Genomic DNA, 16951 nt, shown 5'->3' on the forward strand with positions numbered 1-16951 from the left:
ACTTTTTAATCATCAGTCTGCTAGTACAGTGACTCAAAACAACCCGTACTTGTAGCTGTCACACTCCAGAATGATGGTTTGCTGTAAGAGTGACTGGTCAGTAATGATTATATCCCTGGTTACATAACAGCAAATTAGTACATGTCGCTATATATCTCACAATGGCATCAGGTGTCTGTCAACTTGACTTATTAAATATTAATCAGAAAATATAGTGCTTTGAAGTGGAACAGTTTATTGATCCTTTTTTGTGTGTTATCATATTTAATAGACCAGGCTTTTATGGCTCATATAGAGTGTGTGAGGATATGGAGGGAAAAAACATAAGCAAAATATGCAATTTGGTGCTGATGCTGATATTGTCAATAAGTAAGATTAAGTTCTGATGCTTGAAATGTAAATCAATGAGATATTTATAAAGTATTGCAGATACTTGCATAAAATGCATATGAATATATCTGCCAATAATAAGTCGTACTAAGTTGATATTTAAACTAGGGATGCACAATTTAGGAAAAAAACGTATATTTAGTTTTTCTGCGATTGTATATATTGCAATTTAAAAACAATTTCACCAGGTCATTTGAATAGAACTAATCTCTCTAGAATAATTGGGCTGATTTTGTAGGGAGAGAATCTGCATAGAAAATAATAAACAAATTACAAGCATAGATAAATACAATAGAAGAAAGATGCAATGAAAAAAGCAGGGCTTTATGTTTTTCAGGTAAATCTAACCTTATTCAGGTGCAGAAATTCAATAATCAAATGCAAAATAACAGTCTCCACTGTATAAATGAAATATAACTAATGTCATTAATTAATTTATCTATCTTTATTAAAGCTCCAAAAGCACTTTCTCGTTTGTTGTTGGATCACTATGGTGACACAAACAGCTGTGGGTTTTATTAGGCTGCTGTCCCTTTAAGAGGAACGCACAGACACGCATCCGTTTACTTTCTCAATTATATATTACATAACCGACGGTGTTTACGAGGATACTCGCAGAGACGGGCATTTTTACTTCATTTTGCGTGCAAGAGAGCTGAATTCAGCGTCTGTGTGGCTCAATGTGTGCGATTCCTCTTGCTATGGATGCCTGACTCGAACACATGCAAATGATAAACTTTGCAAATCACATGCGTTCTGAACCAGAGAGCAGCTGCCCCTAAGGATCATGGATCAACTACAATCCCTATATAATTAACATCCCACATCCTGCGATGTGACTACCACGATATATCGGATGTGTCGAAATATTTTGGAAGCCTCTTTCTATTTATGATGTACTGACATGATGGACAAATGTTTTTCAACGGTCGCTTTGCCGTGTCCAGTGTAGACATCTTCTAGCTGTTGCGGCGCGATGCGTCAACGGTTGCGTCCGGTGTAGACACAGTGTTAGTTTCATGATCAAAGCTCTGTAGTTTTAAAACATATAATGCAATGCAATACAATGATGATTGAGAGATGAACAAATAAAGCTTCCTCAAAAGCCTGATGGTAATATTTGATACTCACATTTAAACATGATTTAAAAGAAGAAGAAAAAATGATGTATGGATAATCAAGTAAACTGAAGCTGCTTCGGTCCAATAAGTGTTCATCTTGAAATATTACAAACAATACAGAAGTTATTCATAAGTTTACTTGATAAAAATCAGTAAAGATTTCACAGCAAAAAGACGTTATAGTAAATTATAGTTAATGACCTTTTAATTGCTTTTATTATTTAGTATTTTTGTCTTGTCTCCAGTCCAAATATCTAAAAATTCTTAAATCAAGATTTTACTAGATAAGTAAAATGACAAGATATTTTTTCTTGTTTTCTAAAATCTAAATGAAGCGAGTTTTTACTTGAAACAAGCGAAATTATCTGCCAAAACAAGATTCTTTTTCTTGCCCCACTGGCAGATAATTTGCCTTGTTTTATAAGGGTGTGAACTAGTGCTGCGCAATATATCGAAATGATTGAAGTATCGCAAATGTTCATATCGCGATATGCATATCGCAACGGCACCCAATATCTGAATGATTTTAATAGGCTACTTCAACATTGTGAAAAGTGTACGTTTTAGGTTGACCCATATAGCAGAGAATAGACTGAGCACACGACTGTTACTTATGTGACTTGCTTGACATTAAAAAGAGTTATTAAACTCAATAACTTGCGAAAAACAACTCCTTGCAGTCTCGCACTGTCTGCTGTCTGACACACACACCGAAACGTGCGCACAAGCCGCCTCTCTAAAAGCGCGTGATCCCTTCAGTTCTGTTTCGTGCCTTTTTACACACTCAAACTGTCAAATACACAGTTGTGTCAAAAGGTCTGTCTTGACGAGTATTCATGTAAACACAGTCAGTTATGCTTTAAGTGAACAATATCAGTTGGGGAAAGAAGAATTTTTTTTGTTTGTTTACATTGATGTTAAAATTATATTGTCAGATTTGTGATATACATTTTTGCTAAAACACTGCTGGTCACTTTCAGAAGTTGTAGCGATGCTTACTTTTCCCAGAAAGAATGTGAAACACATAAATGGTATCATTCTCATTTCTTAAATATTTTTTTCAAAATAATTTAAATAGATTTTACACACTTAAAGCTATATCGTATCGCATATCGAATATCGCATTATTTAGCAAGGTATTGCATATCGCATTTTTCTTCAATATCGCACAGCCCTATAGTGTGAACCTACACTGGTCTCACGGTTCGGTTCGATTACGATTACCATGCCATCGATTCGGTTCAATTCAATATCACGATGCATCAGTATGGTACTGCCGTGAAGATCCGCGACTATTACGCAGGAATGAGAAAGTAGTTCCTAGCCATATAGGTGTAGAAAATCGCAACTTTTAATTTTCAGTTTGTCTTCGCACACGATGTAACTGTAGAAGAGTCAAGTTTTAAATAGGAAAAATATTGAAAATGTTTTGGGTCATTTTTTGAACGAGATGCTAATGGACTGATTAGAATCAATGATGTATGCTAAGCCAGGGCTCGACATTAAGCCTGTTCACACGCTTGTCCTTCGGACAAGTAAATCTGTCATTCACTTGTCCGAGTAAAACATTTGCTTGTCCGGATTTTTTTTGTAAATATAATCTATACTGAAGCAATATTCTCACCAGTGTTTAATCAGCTTTGACATATTTAAATATGCATATTTGTCATATTTGTACCTTTTTATAAAGGGCATTTTTCCATAATCTTATTAAATATAGGATATGCTTCGGCTTTCCTTTTATATTCTTAAATTTGATCAATAAATTAAATTACAATAAGACACTATAGGCTGTTACCAATCAAATTAAATCATTTACACTGAAAAATTACAACTGCATTAAATAATGTTATGAGATTATTTTAAATATTTTTGAATATACAAATAAGAAATGTTGGAAAGATGAAACTAAACAGCATGTGACCGTCTTAATGAGCGAGTCATTGAGTCGATTCAGTGAAACGGCTGAATCATTCAAGAATTTGGCAATCGTTTATGAACAGGTCATTGAATCTTTGATTCAACCGATTCATTAAAACGCTGAATCATTCACTAACACACACTGTTGCTGTGAGATGCGTTATGGTTCTGTTGTGATATTTGTTTGGAACTTTTTTCGCTGCTGAAATAGAACAAAAACAGTCCATATTGCTTCTAAAATGTAAGTGACTTAATGTTAAATAATTGTTTATGGAACTGTCACATGAAATCAGTGTCATTTTCAGTCGTGATGGTATTCAGGAAAAAAACACTCTTGTTAGTGTAATGTTGCTTAACTGTATCATATGTTATAAATATAAAAACTACACAATTTTAACTGTGTATGTTAACTGAGTTTCTGTGTGTGAGCGGCGCTCATTTGTTTTCGATTTTCTCCTCGAGAGGCTGCGCGAGCCTCAACTGCACAACCTTATTAACGTCAGTTCGTTTTTTATTATCCACTATCGATCGCCACTTACACTAACTGAATGCAGAATCATTATTGCACTTTGGTGATTCCCTAGTTATTTTTTGTTTTGACGTTTTAACCAGGATACTTGTCCATCGGGCAAGTCAAATTGTTTTTCACTTGCCCCTTCAAAAAACCCACTTGTCCCGGACAAGCGTTAATGTCGAGCCCTGTAAGCTATGCTAAAAGTGCTACCGCCAGATACAAAGATCGGCAGAATGGATTCAAAAACGGTAAAACTCAACTATTTAACTCTAGGGGACTTGTAAAATGAGCCTATTTTCAAAAAAAGTAGAGTGTTCCTTTAACAATGTTGCATCTCCATCACTCTCCATAATAAAATGGTCCTGTAAATATGTTTGACGTAATCAAAAATTGCTGCAAATACCTGCATAGTAAAACTGTTGTGTATCTGCTTAAGCCATTCAAATGCATTGACAGAGTGCTGGTTTGTTTAGAAGCTCTGTGAACCACGTGACTGCGCGCGCGCCGGGAGATGAGAGCATGTCGCAACTCTGTTTTTCAACGCCTCTGGCTTTAAGCCTCATTAGCGGCAAAACTAGCTATTTATTGTTTGAATTTCGTATTCAATTTTAAAAGCTTAGACTTTCATATCAAAAGCAGGTTTGGCAGTTTGGCGTGAGATTTAAATATGTGGCGGCTGGTGTTGATTCTGTGGCGCACCGCCACAAATTAGTCTGTGTGGGAAACACTGATATGGCTAATTTTGCCCTTCATTACAACTGTGAGGGGGTGAAAAAACTGTGAGGGGAACTCATTCGTTTACATTTTATAAAGCATTAAAGTTCTGCATAATTAAGGGCGTGGCCATTTTGAGTGACCGGTGGATAGCCATTTATCTGCTGTCTGTTAGTCATCGCGTCACTTCAGCTCCGCCCACGTCCCGCCTCTTTGCCCATTTTCAGTTATGGCAATGGCCAACTTAACGCTTCAAAAACAATCTCCAGAAAACTATGGGTGACGTCACGGACACTACGTCCATATTTTATTTACAGTCTATGCCTCTAACACACACACTGGCGAGTAAAATCTAAGCATTCATTAGCCAATGGGTAATGATGGATATTATTTATTCGCCCAGAGTGAAGATTAATGCTGCGTTCCAGGCAAGTTTTTGGGCCCGTAAGTTACGACTTCAAACCACGAATCACGACTTTGTAGCATTCCAGGCAAAGTCATGCCAAACTTGCCTGACCTTGTGGTAGCTAGATGTAAACAAAGCATGGTGGACCGTACGGGGCTTATGCTCATTTACAATCATTTCTATCGCCAAAGGTGCTTACTCCTCGCTTATTTGAGGGAAACAGAGGAGAAAAACAGCGCATAAGGCAAGAGAAGCTGTTAGACCTTTTATTTTACGCTATTTGTAAAATACCGACCGAAAATACGTCGACATGCGTGAAATGCGTTGACGCGTCGGCGTCACATTATTTACGTTCTAGAATAGAACAGATCTAGAATAATGGCGGCTTCTGCTCCCGGACATAGTGAAAATGATCGTTTATCATATAAAGCCAGACCGCAACTTTCAAAAGTGTGGGAGTACTTTAAACAGAAGCTGAATAAAACTGTGCTTTGTTCGCTCTGTAACAGCGATTTCACACTGCACGCGGTGGCGGCGCTGAAGCTGTGTGCGTGGAGAGCGAGAGCCGCGCGCCCGTTGTGCTTTCACACTGCCAGTGTTTGTCTCGCGCAGCTAAACTGTGGCGCGTGTATTGCAAATATAGACGAATATTGTCCATTTGGTCACATTTTCCGGTGTTCTTCTCCTACCCCTCGTGCTTTTATTTATTATGGGCTGCATATATCTGTTTCAAATGCGACCGGGTTCCCCTCTGTCCCAAACACACATGCATATATAACATGCCTTTATATAGGTAGTTTACAAGATTAAAGTAACATTAAAGTTAAGATATGCCTCTAGTTTTAATCATTTAAATGTGTGTTCACACCCAAGCGGTTTCCACTGGCGATGCGCCGAGTGAACGTGCACATTCAGTAGATGCGCTCCCGGTACACAAGGTGGTGCTGCGGCACTTACGCTTCTGACACTCGCTTGTCACACAGAAGAAGAGGAGAGACAGTATTTACGTGCTTGCCAAAACCACAGATATATTATGTCTATGGCAAAAGCATTCACACACTTTTTGCTAACTGGCAAGCAGCATTAGCAGTTCATCTTCTTCTTTGTCTACTTACTACTTCTTCGTCGTATCAAGACCGATTTTGTGCTTGAGCGCCACCAAGTCGTGTTTTACTGTCACTTCAGCAGCTCCAGGCACGAGAACAAAAGCGCTGATCTCATTGGTCGGCCAGTTTTTAACGCGCCGCGTCAAAATAAAAAACGAACCCGAGGCGTTTTTTTTAAAATGACGCTTTTACGCCTGGCGTTTTGCGCGTCGGTGTGAACACTCACATTGGCGCCCATTGTTTAGTCACAAGGCGTTAAACGTCGGCGATAAACGTGCGCGAAAATCGTCCCGGTGTGAACAGGCCTTAAGTCGTTGTTTATGCACATGTATATCTTCAAAATAGATGATATTTTATACATTAAAACTATGCTGAAAGATCCTGTATGTGAACCTTTTGCAGATAAATACAAGTGCATTTTCGTTTACTATTGACACAAATCAATAAGTAAATCATACACAACTATTATAGTAAACAACTTTTGCTAATTAGGCCCGCTCTGTTTACATTTTATGATGAATAGTATCATTAGTTATACATAATGTTTAAAAAGCTTCTTGTGTTCATATATTTCATTATAAAATGGCTAAAGTACACTACCCTTCCTGAAATACAATTAATATTGTCATCATTCATTGATTTCATGTTAAAATAATATACAAATTCACTACCCTCTTTGAAATACAATAATCAGTAAAAAAGAATCATCAGATGAATCTGGAAAAATAATTGTGAGATTAGTCGACTAATCGGAAAAATAATCGCTAGATTAGTCGACAGAAAAAAATAATCGTTAGTTGCAGCTCTACTATGTGACGTCAGAGCTCGTGACTGGGAGTACATCGATCTAGTACGAGTTCACGGGTGGGAAGTCACAGGTTCCAGTAAGGTTGGAAAAACACGGGTTACGGGTTGCCTGGAATGCAGCATTACTCGCATTATAGAGGGTTGACCAAAGTTTTGATCATTTAGAGTCATTTGGAAATGACGGTAGGTTTTAGTGATGGTCTCTGCCCTCGTGTGCTTGTAGAATATCAGGCACTTTCTGATCAGAGAATCGCACAAGGCTGAGTCAGTGACAGATTGCCACATCAACGTTCTGTCATATACAAACAATGGTGCGGACTTCCTTTGAAAATGAGTGGGTTTTGTTGTAACCTAGACTGGTATGATGAGGGTTTGGCTTTTCTCAGAAGTTTGACTTTGGCAAACGAGTGCATCCAGTTGATGCGTCATCAGAAGGGGAGTTGCTGTCGAACTACACTCTTACCCTGGGTTTTCTTGTGGGATGAAGTCATTTTTCATTTCCTTATAGAGGCGAGGCTTTGCCAAGATACAAATCGAGAGGGTGTTCTTATCTGTTTACTCAGCTACCTTTGCTTCCAGCGTTGCTCAGCGGTTAATCATTGTCACATTTGGACCATGTTTTGAAACGATTGTGCTCAAGGTTATAAAGCTTTGCATGTGTAAGCCTGCTAAAATGTGACGATACAAATCATTTATCCCGTCATAAAGATTTTGAAGTAGACCGTAGTCTTCTCTGTTGTGGATGAGTAGGTCTTCCCTCCACTCTTGTAATTCATCAGCACTGCGTCTGCTCTGTTTCACATTCTCTGTTTTATGGCCGCGTGTAGAGAGAGGTCACGGCGCAGGATGAATGGCTGTGATGTGAGCCGTGAGTTGCTCTGAGATATTACTGCTGTTTCTGCACATGGACTTTGGCCTGGTATGTGTCCAGTTCTCTGACTTAGTGCTGACATCACAGTCAATGACAGCACAATCATGAAATGTTATCTGTGAATCCAGCCATACCCCTTTTCACCAAAATGGAGCTGGTGTTTGGCTAGGGATCTGCGATTCTCTTTCAGAACCAGCACGCTTTATGCAATCTCTTACTTCAACTTTTGAGAAAATAAGTCGTTTAATTCAGTGTGTTTGATGCAAGTCTAGTTAATTAGTGATGCACCGATCATGATTTTACATGGCCAATTCCGATACCGATTTTTTTTTTCAAGAAAACTGGCCAATTCCGATACCGATTTCCAATTTTTTACACAATAAAAGAATGAAAGTATACATGAACAAGATGTTTATTTGGTATTTAACAGGCTAAATTGGCTTTTGGCTAATGAAAACAAGTCACGAGTCATAACAGGAAATTTAATTGGAAATTAAAAGGCTGAAAGGTGAAATTAAAGGCAACAACTGCATATTCTGCAATCCAAACAAAGATGTTACTTAAATCAGCATTTGTTTTTAAATTCATTGTAAAGAAAAAAAGTCTTTACCAGTGAAATTAAATAAAACCAAAGTATATAATTGTTCCAAAATGTTAAATCAAATAATGTTTAGTGCAACGAAAAAAACTAAGATGCTACAGCAGGTGCTTTTAAAATCAAATTAAGTCAATGTAATTTTAAGGTAAAATAAAAGGTAACACTTAATGGTCATTAGTTAACATTAGTTAATGTATTAACTAACATGAACTAACCATGAGCTGTACATTTGTTACTGTATTTGTTCATCTTTGTTAACGTTAGTTAATATAAACATCACAGTGCATTAACTAATGTTAACAAGATTTTAATAATGCATTAGTAAATGTTGAAATTAACATTAACAACGATTAATAAACGCTTTATAAGTGCAGTTCATTATTAGTTAATGTTAACTAATGTAGTTAACTAATGTTAACTAATGACCATTATTCTAAAGTGTTACCAAATAAAAATGATCATCCTATAGGCTACAGAACTGATAGTATTTCATTTCTAAAGTGCATGCATGTTCTTCTTTAGGCTACAAAAAGAAGTATTTCGGCTGTCACAAGTTAGTCTGTTTCGTTCTCATCTGATCCAACACGTGAGAAGCTGAGCTGAACAAACACTCACTATCTGCGTTTGTGCAGGCGGAGAGGTAAGCTCGCGCAACTTCAGCTCGCGCAACTTCAAACTCGCGCAGGAAAGCGGCTCTTCATTCCCTTCAGCGTATCTCGTCTCTTCCCCCAGTTCTCCAGTTTCCGTTTGTAACACACAAGTGACATGTTCGCGAATGATTGCAATATAGGCGTATGTGCACGCGGGCGCACTTCCGGAAAAATCGGCAGAAAAATACAAAGAAAACCATTCCGGTTTTTGGCCGGTCAACCGGTGCATCCCTATAGTTAATATTTAGTGTGTGTTCACACTTGGCATGTTTGGTTGGATTAAAACAAACCCTAGTGTGATTGCTCTGTTAGTGCGGTTCATTTGAACATATGTGAACGCTGCCATCCGAACCCTGGTGCGCACAAAACAAGCGGACCGAGGCGCTGAAAAGATGGGTCTCGGTCCACTTCCAAACAAACTCAAATTCCAAAACGAACCAAAAACAGGACGTGATGTCGCTAGATGTGGCCCTAAAAAGGAACGAATGCTCAAGCACACCTGTTTTTTCTCGTCATAGTCGCGATGTTGCCATCACAGTTCGGTACAGGCGTCAGAACCACATCTCCTTGCAACAGATCTTGGTTTGTGTGTGATGGAGGGATTCCTGCTGCTGTTTTGACTCCTTTACACATTTTATAAGCTCTTCACGAGTTCTCAGCTGGTCAATATACCATATACAACGACCGCATTTAGCCCAACACACAGTATTGTTGTGGATGTTTGGTAAGATCTGTTGTAAAATATATGTTATAAAAGCCAACCAATCAGGTTGTGAACATATCACCATGCCTTTAGGTTTGGTGTCTTTAGGTTCTGTGTTAAAATGGTTCCGTGCGGACCAGGACTAAATGTTTTTTTTTTTTTTTTTGGTCCAGACCAAATGAACCAAGCGAACCGAACTACAAGTGTGAACACACCCTAAAAGTTGCTATGAAATGGAAATTGCATTTTCTTCCATATGATGTACATCCAAGTGAAACTATTGATTAATTGGATGGAGACAGATCTGAATGGGGTTTAAGTGGACTAAATGAAAATCAAACATTCATGTTATTGATGTTATCGTGAGCGATTCTTCCTTTAATTTAGAAAATAGAAAGGGTGAATTGTCATTTAAAGGGATAGTTCATCCAAAAATGTTAATTCTGTCATCATTTACTCGCCCTCAAATTGTTCCAACCCTGTATGAGTTTTCTTCTTCTGTTGAACACAAAAGAAGATATTTTGAAGAATGTTGGTAGCCAGTCAGTTGACGCCACTCATTGACTGTAGCATTTCTTTTTTTTAATCTTACTATAGAAAACGATGGCTACTGTCAACTGTTTGGTCAACTCTTTTGTGTTCAACAGAAAAAGAAAACTCATACAGGTTTAGAAAAACTTAAAGGTGAGTAGCCTAAATTATGACAACATTTGCATATTTCGGTGAATTCTTTTATGCTGACTTTGAATGTATATCTCATGCACAAAAAAATAAATGTTTTGCTTAAAAAAACAAGTGTAATAATCTTTGCGTTATGACAACTGAATGTAATCGTTGCACAAACACAAATTCACAAGTTGAGTACTCAATAAAATTAAGTTTTTCAACATAGGCTAGTTGAGTGGTGGTGCTAGAACCAATGAATCATATCTATTTCAGTTCAATTTCAAAATCTAGCATAGCTCATGTTAAATATAACGTGGTCATTACATTTTTATGCTAAATAAAATGTTAAGTTGACCCGATCAATGCCAGTGACGTAGTATATGCTTTCACACCACTGACAAACTTAATCACGAGCACTACTCTTCAGCAAAGTGGGAACCACAAAATATTCAACATGGCAGAAATGGCCCAACACTGTGTGTTGGTGAACACATTGATTTGTGTATGCAAAATTCATCAAGCTGTTGTGACCTCAGATGTTGTTTTTCCCTACTGCATGATTGAAGTAGGGCTGCAACAAACGATTATTTTGGTAATCGATTCATCTACCGATTATTAGAACGCTTAATCAACTAATCAACTTGTTTATTTCACTCATTAATCTGATTAGGCTTTGATCGATTATTTCACTTTTGCAATTAATTGAAATATTGAGTTATTTTAACTAATAAATAAAACAAGAAAATCACTTCCAGCTTTTGAAAATGTATTTTTAATGAATTTCGAGCAGAGCAGTTTCCTTCAGGCTCTCTTTCCTCCTCAGCAGTCATCAATAGTCCATCTGTTACAATGAGTGGTGCTGTGTTTTTATTCAAGTCTGGGAATTGTAATAACTTTTTAATTAGAGTCAAAATATGATTATGTAATATTGTGCATATTTTTTTGAAGAAATGCTCCTCTCCAGAGTTCTTTATTTAACTAACTATTGAGTTTACGGTCATTCTGCTCCTAAAGCTTTGTGACCTATTGTTTGCAAGCGTTTGTTCTGCGGTTGAAACTCTGATGAAGTGTTTACATTTAGAGATGGTTTCATTTCAGTAGGTTGTGCTGTATCTTTCAACATACTTTTTGATGCTCATTCATGTTTATTTCGTGCTGTAATGGTAGAAAAGAGGAAGAGATAAAAGGTTCACATGCCACTTGAGGTATATTCATTATTCAATATTCATTTACATTTATTTTACAGTTGCTGTTGTATTGCAATAGTAATATATTACTGTCTTAGGTATAACATCATAATAATCACAACAATAATTATAATATTAACAACAAAAACTATTATTATTGTTATAACTTTAATCAAATTCAAAAAACTGCCGTATGGACAGAGACACTATCCCAACTAAAAAGATGTTTGAGTCCGCTTTAAAGTCCAAGTCAAGTCAAAGACTTTTTACTCTGTTCAATTGGTCAGTGAAAAGGGGTTTCAGCTCTTAATTTTGAACCTGATTTATGCATTTAACTTCAAATATACAACATTTTCTTCCGGCCGCATTCCACCGCTAACCCATAGACGGACCGATGTTCATTCCCCAGAGTCTCTCAAATCCTGTGGGAAACGCTTTGAAAATATCTGCAGATGTGCTCAATGTAAAGCAGCAGGGTTGCTGAAGTTTAAGACAGTTTTAGTGACGTCAGCAATGACAAGCTTCACGGGAATGTCGCAATGTCTTCCTCTTACGACACACGCTGATGGAAAGCTGGCTGGCAGGTTTCAACACTCTGTTAAAGTCAAGAGCTCTCATTAACACCGCCATTGTGTTCCCGTAAAATGAGCTCCAGGGTCTGAGTGCAGATCGTCTGCATAACTCTTAAAGATACAAATGTCTATTAGCATAAGCATTAATGATGCTTGAGACTTGATTATGATTAGCATTATTCTGCATGTTGATAAGGTTCTCCACACGCAGTGGTTTTGGTTATTTTAAAGCTAATAGAGCCCGACTGATTAGGGGATTTTGAGGGCCGATACGGATATTAGGGAGTAAAAAAAAAGTCAGATAACGATATATCGGCCGATATTCTTTATGTGTATATATTTTAGTACAGTACCAGTCAAAAGTTTGGACACACTTTCCCATTGGTGTAACGGTACACAAAACTGACGGTTCGGTACGTATCTCGGTTTCGAAGTCACGGCTCGGTACGGGTTCGGGACAGCAGTTTTACAAAATTGCTTTTTATTTATTTTTTATTAAACAGTGGTTTACTGAAAAATGAATGAGTTGAATAAATTAATTCAATTATAGCTAAATAAAAACTATATAGTGAGTCCTTACTTTAGGGCTGGGCGATATGATCTCAATAAAATATTTTCATATCAGTCGATATCGATAATTATCAAAATATGTATTTCTTTCAAATTTAAAGGCAGATTTTTGCTCCCTAAGTGAAAGTTGTAGAAACCAGACTGGTAATTGTTGTTTTAAACTCTTTACTGTCAGAACATGACAAACACTTCACGCTTTTTTGAATTCTTTTTCCAGTAATTTTTCCTTAACAAGATACATTTATTAATAAACAAAAATGAAAGTCTTAGTTTCTGCATGTTCTAATAGGTGATATTGTTTGACTTTGGCATATATCTTCGACACAGTTTGCAGTGCAGGCTGCAGTATTAATAATATTACATGTTTTGTCTTAGGAATGCACATTTGACAGTGAGTAGACAGTAGTAATAGCTCACATCGTGATTTCCTTTTCGATTGAATTACGATTTCAATTAAAGGGTTACTTCAGTGGTTTAGCATTAAGCGTTGTATCACAGGAATCGACATTAAGCCTGTTCACACACTTGTCCGAGTAAAACATTTGCTTGTCCAGATTTTTTTTGGAAATATAATCTATTCTGAAGCAATGTTTTCATCAGTGTTTAATCAGCTTTGACATATTTAAAAATGCATATTTGTCATATTTGTAACTTTTTATAAAGGGCATTTTTCCATAATCTTATTAAATATAGCATATGCTTCAGCTTTCCTTTTATATTCTTAAATTTGATCAATAAATTAAATTAGAATAAGACAGGCTGTTACCAATCAAATTAAATCATTTACACTGAAAAATTACACCTACATTAAATAATGTTATGAGATTATTTTAAATATTTTTGTATATACAAATAAGAAATTTTGGAAAGATGAAAATAAACCACCAGTAGGTGGCAGCAGGTGACCGTCTTAATGAGTGAGTCATTGAGTCGATTCGTTCAAACGGCTGATTCATTCAAGAATTTGGCGTTCGTTTATGAATAGGTCATTGAATCTTTGATTCAACCAATTCATTCAAACGCTGAATCATTCCGTAACACGCTGTTGCTGTGAGATGCGTTATGGTTCTGCTGTGATCTTTGTTTGGAACTATTTTCGCTGCTGAAATAGAACAGAAACAGTCAATATTGCTTCTAAAATGTAAGTGACTTAATGTTAAATAATTGTTTATGGAACTAGCGTATGAAATCAGCTTCCTTTTCAGTCGTGATGGTATTCAGGAAAACAACACTCTTGTTAGTGTAATGTTGCTTAACTGCATCATATGTTATAAATATAAAAACTACACAATTTTAACCCTGTATGGTAACTGAGATTCTTTGTATGAGCGGCGCTCATTTGTTTTGGATTTTCTCAACAGCACAACCTTGTCAGTTTGTTTTATATTATTATCCTCTATCGATCGCCACTTACACTAACTGAATGCAGAATCATTATTGCACTTTGGTGATTCCCTAGTTACTTTTTGTTTTGACGTTTTAACCAGGATACTTGTCCATCGGGCAAGTAAAATTATTTTTCACTTGCCCCTTCAAAAAATCCACTTGTCCCAGACAAGCGTTAATGTCGAGCCCTGTATCAGTAGAAATTCGGTAGTATATTAAAATTATGGTACTTTCCCCCCTCATGTCCCCCTGAGACGAGAATTATTCATTTTATTTCTGGGAAAAATCCTCCGATGACACAAATATCGTCATTTTGCGTCATCGGAGGATTTTTTGGCCAGAGGCTAGAGACTACAGCCAGTAGAAGGAGCTGTTCTGGATGTTTTCAACCCGCCCACAGGGGAGGGATCTCACTCACAGAATGTAAATGCGCATAGCCGCTCGGATCGGGCATTTATAACAGAGCGTTGCAGAGAAAAGTGAGTGTTTCAACTTTTCAATGAATTCCTATGAAAGTTTAGCTTCCATATGCGAAAAAAGTGCATTCTGGGAGTTGTTGTCTTTCATCCACATGAGACAAAAAGACATTTTCTGTCTTTTCTCAGTCTAGAAGGCACCAAATTCAAAAATAATTCCCCATTTCTACTACATAAATAACCCAGTTTAAAGCTACACTGTGTGATATTTTCCCCCATCTAGTGGTGAAAAGGTATATGACCATCCAGTGAATATTAGTTTCTGTTCCTCTCAATTCCGATTTCGTTTTAACTCCTACGGTGGCCGATTTAGTCCAAGATTAATATGGCTTCCAGTTCGACCTCGTCCACATTCGACACGCTGCCATCAAGTGTTAAAACACGAAAGGCGAAGCTTGAATTCACGGGTATGTCCCTCTTTGGCTAATGTACTTTTAAGATGGAGGGGCAACATGGCGACCGGCATTCGAACCCCTCACCCGTATGAATTTTCAATGGCATATTATAAACTTACGAGAATACTTTATTACTTGAAAGAAGTAAATATACATTAATGAGCACGTATATTTTGGAAAGAACTAAGTGTTTTTAGCTAAGAATAAACTAAAAAAGTTACACAGTGTAGCTTTAAATACACATTCATCCTCCCAGCACTGAAGTACCCCTTTAATCACACAGCCCTACCCCGCATTAGAATCACCTAAGAGGGGGAATCCCCCCCAGTTTCCAAAATGAAATTCAGGCCCCGTATGTTCCACAGAAACACTAAAGAAAGAGGCTCAATTTTGGGCGAACTCTCCCGTTAATGTGTAGTTCTCATACAAGAGGCCTTTGTGAAAGTGTCAAATGTGAAAGGGATGATTCATTGCTATAAGCTTCTGATAGCAAAGCTCATTATCAGGATAAGGCAGTAATCAGCAGTGTCAAGTCAGCCGCTGCAGTTATAAGAGGGCAGGACCTGGACTTCAGCAGCGGTGCTTTGTTCTCTGCCGGGTTATCTCACCCTCACGCTCAAGGACAGCCGCATGCTAATCTGCAACCTGTGGCACACTGTGATATCTTCTCAATAACCTGCACACGTAACATCCTGTGGCAAGGCTGCCGTGAGAATAGCAGTGGCTGTGATGCTGGTCTCCTGGTAACAGCAGCAGTTGCAGGATTCGGCCGCGCCGATGAGGGTCTCCTCTTCAGCCGAGCATGCGCTCGCGTCTTGGCTCGCTGTCAGAAACAGGCTTGATCGCGGCAGAGCCAGAGAGCTCACTGAAGGCTCCTCGCTGACACCAAATCTGTTCGGTGCGTTTGCTGCATCACGGTTCGCATGGAATTTCAACGCCGGATGGGTTGTGTAACCCAAGTCCTGTCGTGCTATGTTTCTGTTGACGTTAATGCGAAGTGTTGCTTTTGTGACTGAGGTGAGGTCAGGATGTTTCCTGTGGTTTGTTTGTGGGCAGAGCGTTTCTATTTACAGAACTCATAAAATAGGTTTTGTCATACGCCATTTTAGCTCAATTTCGACATGCGTTGTTCTGCATTGAGTCATTCCCAATTTTGTCAAATGTGTTGCAAAATGTGCACTTTTTTTCTGCACTGTAAATGTCAGTAGAAAGACTGAAATGCCCCAATAAACTTTTTTACAGTGTAGGCCATGCCATAACATTTCTCTGCATTTCTCCTCTTCTCTAGCTTGCTGCTTTTGGTGCTCATTTGGTAAATCTCTTTGGATAAACGCGTACAGTACAGTACATGTAATAAAACTGCAGCCCTGTGTTGTTAGCTGAAGATTGCTGATGCAGACGTTTGATTCAACACTGATGATGATTCAAATGTGAAGGCGCACATAAGCACAAGCACACATTGTGCTTTCCAAGAGCTCCCTCCCTCAGATAAGACGAGCGTAACGTGGGAAGAATGTGCATTCCTTTCCTGAGGAGGAGGAGGAGGAGAAGGAGGAGGAGGAGGGCGACGGACGGACGGACGGACGGACGGACGGGAGGAAGGGGAGGAAGGGGAGGGGAGTGTGTTTCCTCTGACTTGCATCAGTGGACGGCCCTCAGCCGTTCAGGCTTTTATCAGAGATCCAGGCCTGCGAGATGAGTCCCATTGCACAGTCTGTGTCTCTCACACCCTTTACCATTGAAGTGCTGATGGTGCAACGCTTTCTCATGAACGTTTACATTAACTTGAAACTATGTTACTATATGAACTGAGTGACCACAACTGATCCAATGTAATTTAATTCATTGTACTTATGGTATCATGAGCGGGACAGGGCTGTATCTCCTTATCATCATGTC

General features: G+C 38.1%; 1 protein-coding gene across 2 annotated transcripts in view; it reads left to right on the forward strand.

The window, feature by feature from the left end:
• The window catches only part of numb (NUMB endocytic adaptor protein), a 122167-nt gene that overhangs the window by 805 nt on the left and 104411 nt on the right, over positions 1-16951 (forward strand). The window lies entirely within an intron of this gene.

This window comes from Gobio gobio, assembly GCF_949357685.1.
Source record: "Gobio gobio genome assembly, chromosome: 13".
Taxonomy (NCBI): domain Eukaryota; kingdom Metazoa; phylum Chordata; class Actinopteri; order Cypriniformes; family Gobionidae; genus Gobio; species Gobio gobio.